Source organism: Pongo pygmaeus, chromosome 18 (assembly GCF_028885625.2).
Source record: "Pongo pygmaeus isolate AG05252 chromosome 18, NHGRI_mPonPyg2-v2.0_pri, whole genome shotgun sequence".
Lineage (NCBI taxonomy): Eukaryota > Metazoa > Chordata > Mammalia > Primates > Hominidae > Pongo > Pongo pygmaeus.
In genome coordinates this window covers 56,275,821-56,284,130 of record NC_072391.2, presented here as the reverse complement: position 1 = coordinate 56,284,130, position 8,310 = coordinate 56,275,821, and positions in this window count along the sequence as shown.

The following is an 8,310-nucleotide window of genomic DNA, read 5'->3' as shown; positions in this document are numbered from 1 at the left end:
TGGGAGGCATGATCTGACTGGATCATGCCATAGGGTGATGCCAGGACTCTATCTGATTGGAGTATGGCACATGCCTTAGGTGTTTGTTTCATAATTTAGTCCCAAGTGTTACAGACAGGCATGAGCGGGGCAGGAGAGGGCTCTCCCCACACCCACTGGGAATGTCGGGTGATGGCTTAGCAATGATCACATTGCCTCTCCAAAAGTGATAAATTGGCACCTGGCACCAGGGAGAGGCCATTTCCTAATGGTCCACACCTATTGCACCACAGTGTTCGTTGAATGCAAGTGCCAGAGAGAAGCAACTTCCCAGGCATATGCATCAAAAGACAAAATGGCAGAGTATGACCTCCCAGTTACACTCCACCAGGAAAGGGAAGAAAGCCTCAGATGAGCATGCCTACAACTTCCTAAACACACTGCACGTGTTCACCTCCCAAGGGTAAGAGCACTGCACATGTGGGCAGCCCATCCTAAGGGAAGAATCCTGGTAAAGGGGCCAGCCTATGAAGTCCTAGGATCAAGGTTAAACAGCACATTTGTCCTTCAAGTTGCCCACTTGGGTCTCTCCCAAGCATACTTTCCTTTCTTTCCTGTTCTAAAGCCTTTCAAAATAAACTTCCACTCCTTCTCTGAAAAGTGCCTTGGTCTCTTTTTCTGCCTAATGCTCCTCAGCCAAATTCTTTCTTCTGAGAAGGCAAGAATTGAGGTTGCTGCAGACCCATGCAGATTCACTGCGAGTAACTCGGATACCTTTCACCGGTACACAAGCACTTTGTTTCTACCCACGGTTGCACTCTTGGTTCATCAGGCATGCCCAGGTTGCAAAACTTGCAACCCTGGGATTCATGGCAACTGAAAAACAACTCACAGCTTTATTATGCAAAGTTGAACTAAACTAGGCTCATTCTGCAGTTACATAACTCTAATTTTTGGACATGATGATGAAGGTTAGATACCTAGGCTTATTTCAATAAAACTCATGCTGGGCCCCCACTAGCTAGAGGAAATTATACCCCCACATAAGCTTATCCTCCTCAAAATATGCCCAAGACAAGAGACTAGGGCAATAATTAAGGCATCAATTTTATATTGAAGAAGGGTGTGGAAGACAGAGACTGAAGAAGAAAAAGTGGTTTTATGACTCTTCTTGGATAAAAAAAAAAAAAAAAAAAATTCCAGTATTCTTTAGTAGTTTTCAAAATGGCACTAAATAACAAATGTTCTCTTTGAAGAGAACAATTACCTAGTTAAATTACAGAGTGTTTTCTTATGAGGATTGCAATTGAAACTAGAGGGCAAAAGAAACTTGCCTTAGTCATTTGCCATCACCCTAGGGTTTGTTGATCAACTTTATGCTCCATTTATGTCTTCATAAACCATTCTGTGGAATTAAAAGTGTGTGGCTGACATGAATATTGCCCACTTTGCAAATGAAAAACAAGGAGCAAGAAAAACTTTATGCAAAAGCATGAGACTATCAAACAAAAATTCTTTACAATTATTATGTTTGCTTCCTCACAAAAGTGAGATTACTCTCTTGGTGGATGTCATAGAATTGAGGCTTTGAAACGGAGATGCCAAGCTGTAAATTACATTTCTGAATCAATTATGCCTCTATCAGAAAGGCTATAAATAACATGCAGAATTACCAGATGTGTAATTTTTTGTTACACTTGAACATTTGGTGCATTTAGAATGTCTGAGTGAGGGACTTGGGTTAATCTGTGAATTTCACGGATTCATCTGACAAGACAGTGGAAAAATGTGGGTGAGAATTATGACGACCTTACCTCAAGGAGACTTATCAGAACAAGGTCGACTCAGGAATTTGCCTGCATTTTTCTTAAAAAGAATGTAGATGGGAAACGATCATTGGAGGCTCTTGGTGTTCCATTGGCTAAATTCTCAAAAGAGTTGATTAAAGGAAATACTTGGTTTCAAATGGGTGATTGAGCAAAATATACTTCAGTGATGAGCCTCTCTTTTGACAGCTTTACATTGATTTTATTTTGTCACCTTCTTGGGAAGTCTAAGTGAGAAACCGTTGGACAGTTTATTATAACCACTCTTAGCATCCAAAGCTTAAACATTAAACAGTGGATACAGGAAAGGGCTGGAGTTTATCAAGCAGCCTCAGGCAGTGACCCTCCCATGAATATCACTTATTCCTGGGTCTGTTACATCACAGAACTTTTTTTCCCCCTGTGGCAAGTTAAGCTTTTATTCTTCTTATTTATAGGTAAGCATTTTGTTATTAAATTTAGAAGCTGCCAGTAATAGGACTAAGAGAAAAAAATGCCTCTCTAAGAGAATATAATACCCACCTTTTCCTGAGAATTGCTGGGGATATGTAGGAGCCATTCTTTGTTACTGCACTAAAGGAAATCTGGCTCCCTCTGCAGAGTTAGGTAAATAATGTACAATCATATAAATGCTTATTGGTTGTGCCTTGAGTTGACTTACCACTTTGAAAGCTTACAAAATTTTTTCTTATAGCACAACCTAATAGAATGAACAAGGAGTTTGGAATCAGCTGGAGTCTGACAGATGAATATATCTAAGATCACAGTATCAAAAATGCCCCGGCTGCAATTCCAACCCCGCTCATTTTTCTTTTCTATAAAATGGATATAATGGCTTCTCATGTCCAGTATGGTTTTTAACATTCAATTGGATAATGCTTGCAAAATATTTAGCAGAGTTCTCTACCTATAATTAGTACTAGAAGATGTGGTTCTCAGTTTCATTTAGAGAGGCTTTTTTTTTTTCAATTCAGCATGCCTCTCCCCATATTTCTTTTTTTCTACCTACAATCACCTGTCCCCAAGGAGAACTCTAGAATAGCAGTTAAGAGCTTAAACTCTGAGTTAGTTTGGGTTCGAATCCCAGTTCAGATACTTATCAGTGCATGAGTGCCAGCAAATTATGTAAATTTTTCTCTGCCTCTGTTTTCTCGTCTGCTAAATGAGGACAATAATAGTAACCACCTCACAGGACGCTTTTCTTACCTAACTAGTGTTTTAACTGAGATACAAAAGCACTCAGAATACTGCCTGCCACATAAATAAACACAATAAATACTTTTCTATTACAAATACTTTTAAATACCTGTTGAATCCATTCTCCCTCCTTGTGATAATTAATTTTACATGTCGACTTGCCTAAGCCTTTGAGTGCTGAGATATTTGGTCAAATGTTACTGTGGATGTGTCTACGAGGGTGTTTCTGGATAAGATTAGATTTGAATTGGTAGACTGAGTAAAGCAGATTGGCCTCCCTAATGTGGCTGGGTCCCATCCAATTACTTTAAAACTTGCATAGAACAAAAAGGCTGCATGATGTTAGGCTAGAACATTAGGCTTCTCCTGACCTCGGACTGGAATTTACACCATCAACTGTCCTGGTTCTCAAGCCTTCAGATTCAGACTGGAACTACATCACTGGTAATATGTGCAGCACCAGCTTTCTTGGGTGTCCAGCTTGCCAACTGTGAGTCTTGGGACTTGTCAGCCTCCATAATCATGTGAAGCAATTCTGTATAATAAAGATAGTTAAATAGATTAGATAGACAGATGATAGCTGGACAGATGGATAGAGATAGATAGATAGATAGATAGATAGATAGATAGATAGATAATGGATGGATGGATAATAGATGGATGAATGGATGGATGAATAGATAGATATTCTCTATCTCTCTATATCTCTATATTTCTATATATCTCTTATTGCTCCTGTTTCTCTGGAGAATCTTGATTAATGCAGTCTTTTTTTTTTTTTTTTGCTTCAAACTTCCATGTGCATGAAACTCTGTAATACGTGAGAAACACATTTACCCCTTCTAGTTATAAGTGGTCATCACCAAGACTTAAGTAATAGGATAAAAAGTACACCGGTGATTGGACCTCCGGGGAATACTGGTGGATGTCAAAGCTAAAGCATTTACCAAAAGAAACACCAAGTTTAAGTATCATAATGGGATTTGCCCCAATCAAATAAGGTCTGCATCCAAAGGCTAGTAGCAAGTTCTCCACAGAACTAAGCAAGAGAAACAAGAAGTAAAGAGAGAGGACAATCACGTGCATGTGTGTGAATTCTTGGAATGATGCCCCTGAAGGCCTTGAATCTCACCCCTGAAAAATACCTTTTATATCCTCATTTCCAGTTATTAGAAAATTAGCAGCTGTTCATTGTTAGAAAGCTCCTAATAAGTCACCACTTGTGAGGCCCTAAAAGCACTGTTTTCTTTGTTCTGATGGAGAGAAGCATCAGAATTCAATGGATACCTCCCCAACAAGTACAGAATAGATGTCTCCCATGGTTTTGACCTTGCAGTCTCCAAAAGAGTAAGCCGTCTTAAGGTTTTCCAAAAATATACTGAGGAAGAAGTTGTCAAATTAGAATTTGTTAATGCACTTGCTATCAAAGCTGATACATAAAGATGTGTCAGATCAAGAGTCAAAATTTTTACCCAAATCACAAAGATTCTGGAATATCCCATTGAGCATTTTGCATATGGTTAGTCTCAGAATGAAGACTATTTTTCCCATTTAGAGTTATAATAGATAGTATTTTCTGCATTGAGGTATAGTTGTCACACCACATCACATTACACTATCATATACACATTGGAACATCCTTATTTGTTTAAAATGCAATGTTTTGCTCCTATCTGAATGACAGCTTTCAGGCAATAGAAGAGAAAAACATTAAAATTTTAGAATTTACTCTTTAAAGTATATAGTCATTAAAATTGAGGCATAGAAAGAAAATTGATGGGATCAAATTTTCTCTTATGCCAACAATGAAGTGTGAACAAATGAAAAGGAAAATTATAGGATTGTACAAGCAAAATACATGATACAAGTTCAATACAAATCACAGAAATTTGAAGCAAGAGTGGGATAGCACAGGAAAAAAATGGATTCATTTGTGATTTAATGCTTAATCAAATATGGATCACTTGACTATGAAGACAAAAATGATTATTTGCACAACTTTAACATATTTAAAGACAGGGCCCATGGAGCATGAGCAACACAAGCCTGTCTTTAATTTCTGAGTTAGCTTATGTTTTTATTTATTTCAGCAGATAGATCACCTAAATTGATTATAATGAGAAAATGAAGAGATTATGCCTTAGCTACTAGACTTAAATGCACCCATTTTTAAAAAGTTATAAAAAATATAGTTTGGGTAGTTTTAGAGCATTTTTTAAATGACTGACAAAAACTCAGTTTTTACCAAAAATCTCTGAATAATTGAGGAAATGTTATTTAAAAGTGATTTTGATCATTGGTTTTGTTCTCAACACAGTTTCATGGGAAACGGAATACAGAGAGAGAAAGATAGATGTGATCATCCCACAGTGTCCATGGAGGATTGGTTCCAAGATCCTTGCAGACACCAAAATCTGCAGATGCTCAAGTCTCCACTATAAAATGACATGGTATTTGCATATAACCCATGCACATCCCCCTGTATACTTTTAACCATCTGTAGATTACCTATAATACCTAATATAATAGAAATGCTATGAAAATTGCCTTATATTGTACTGTTTAGGGAATAATGACAAGAGAAAATGTCTGTACACATTTAGCACAGATACAGTTTTTTCCTTCAAATATTTTAGATCCATAGTTTGTTGAATGCATGTATATGGAACCCATGGCTATGGAGGAACAACTGTAGGTAGTTTTGTATACAGGAGCCAATGTCTGAAACATTACATCTAACCTGGTCTAGCTTTGATGGAGAACAGAAGTGAGGCAGCTATGTTCTAACTGAGGCAATGTTATGGGAGAGTTGGTTCCTGTGTTTGGCTGTTCATGCATTGCTATAAAGAAATACCTGAGGCTGGGTAATTTATAAAGAAAAGATATTTAATTGGCTTACAGTTCCTCAAGTTTTGCAGGAAGCATAGTGGCAATGTCTGCTTGGCTTCTGGGGAGGCTTCAGGAAGCTTACAATTAGGGCAGAAGGCAAAGTGAGAGCAGGCAGGTCACATGGAAACAGGAGCAAGAGGAGATGGGAGGTGCCACACACTTTTAAACAGCCAAATCTCATGAGAACTCAATCACTACTGGGAGGAAAGCATCAAAGGGATGGTGTTAAACCATTTATGAGAAACCCACCCCCATGAGCCAATCACCTCCTACTAGACCCCACCTCCAACATCGGGGATGACATTTCAACATGAGATTCGGGTGGAGCAGATATCCAAACTATATCAGTTCCCATGGATTTCTAAGTGAACAGATGTATCTAATCAAGAACAATAGCATTTATGTAACAAACCTGCACGTTGTGCACATGTACCCTAAAACTTAAAGTATAATAAAAAAAAAACAATAGCATTGAGCTTTAGGATATTTACTGAATACTTAATATTAAGAACAACATTAATACCATATATTCTTATTTATATATTTTAACATCTTATTTTTTAAATTTTATATGCTATAATTTCTCCTATAATGTAGCAACATCATGAAACTAATTAAAATTCTGGCTGGCTTATTTATTCTGTTAGTCCCGTATTATGTACTTTATATTTAAGGAATAATTATAATTAGGCTAATAATAGGCTAGGAGTTTTAATAACAATTTATATACAAGGTGTCACAAATGCCATACAGTGGGCTGTTTAATATGCACTCGTTCACCTACCATATTTTCTTCTAACAAAAATCCTGTAAGATATAAAATCTTTAAAAGAAGCTCTAGGCTCTTCTTGATCCCATTCCTCTTTCCTACATTTTAAAGGATGCTGATCTGAACTGGTCAAACTCTAGAACAATTTAACATGTCACAGATTAAGAGGCTGGAGATCTCACAGCAGTGAAAATATCAAGCATACCCACTGAGCACTCTCTTTTAACACATGTGGCTAATTACAATTGGGATACTGACAGCCACCTAAGTCATGTTTAAACCACTACATTTTGAACTGCTTTTCCCCTTTCCTCTCTTGGGCCTGCTCATACTTGAGTGATAAGAGCTGTGGTATGTGTTTAGCTATAGTGCGATATGGAGGTATAATTTGTCCAGGTAAAAAGAGTCCTCCAAGGGAAGTTGAAATGTGTGATTGGGACTAAATTTCCAACCAGTAATAGTATATTTGTATGCCTTACTTGTGCCAGAAATCTGCAAGGAAGGAAGAATTTCTAGGAAGCTGTATTCCTAGAGATTTCTACCACTATATCTCCAGACAATTTCCTATCTCCAAGAAGACAGAATTCCTAGAATATATTCCCTTCCTTCCTTTCCTGAATGAAGAGAGCAGGCTTGAGTTATATATATATTTTTTAATTTTATTTTACTTTAAGTTCCTGGATACATGGGCAGAACGTGCAGGTTTGTTACCTAGGTAAACATGGGCCATGGTGGTTTGCTGTACCTATCAACCTGTCACCTAGGTATTAAGCCCTGCATGCATTAGCTATTTGTCCTGCTTCTCTCCCTCTCCTCCCCGCTTGAGTTATATTCTTTACCTTCTTTACATTTGACTCGTCTCTTGTTTTGATAGACGATATATAGGCCTTAAGAGAGGCCCCTGTCATTTTATTCATGATAGAATTATTTAAACAGTTGAGAAAACACACACTCACACTTACACAATCATGACACAGAAACTTACTCATCCTTTGTTTATGTGGCTAAATTAGCCATTCAAATCAGTTTTCAAAGCATTCAGAAACACCTACACATAATTACACAAACTATTGTCAATACTAAGGAAAATGCCAAAGATCTTCTGCTGAGATATTTTGTGCAAATAACACAATGTCAACTCCGAAAATAATTTAGAGAAAAAATGAATTCAAGTAAAAAAAAAGCATATAACAACTTAAATGAGCAGTGACCAACTGATCATTTTACTCAGCAGCTGGTGAAAAATTCTGGATTTGTGAGGAGTTCATTATTACTTGACAGACAACTTGTTCTCCATTACTTGTATACCATATTTCAGAAGATAAATTGTGTATATTGTCATCCTAAAGGTACAAGGAATTTCTCTGCTCTTCACTCCATCCCTCAAATTTTTCATTCCACTTATTTTTTTCCTTTCTTCTTTGATATTTTTTAACAAAGTGCAGTGGGATAACTTCCTTAGACCAACTATTAGATTGGTTGGTGCAAAAGTAATTGCATCAACCTAATAGATCTGAGTTCAATTCCATGTGAGACATGTATTAAATGTTTTACCCTGAGCAAATTTTTTAATTTCTCAAATTTCCTCATCTATACAATGGGGATGCTTACAAATGCTACTTTCAAATAAATATGTTGAGACAGTTAAAT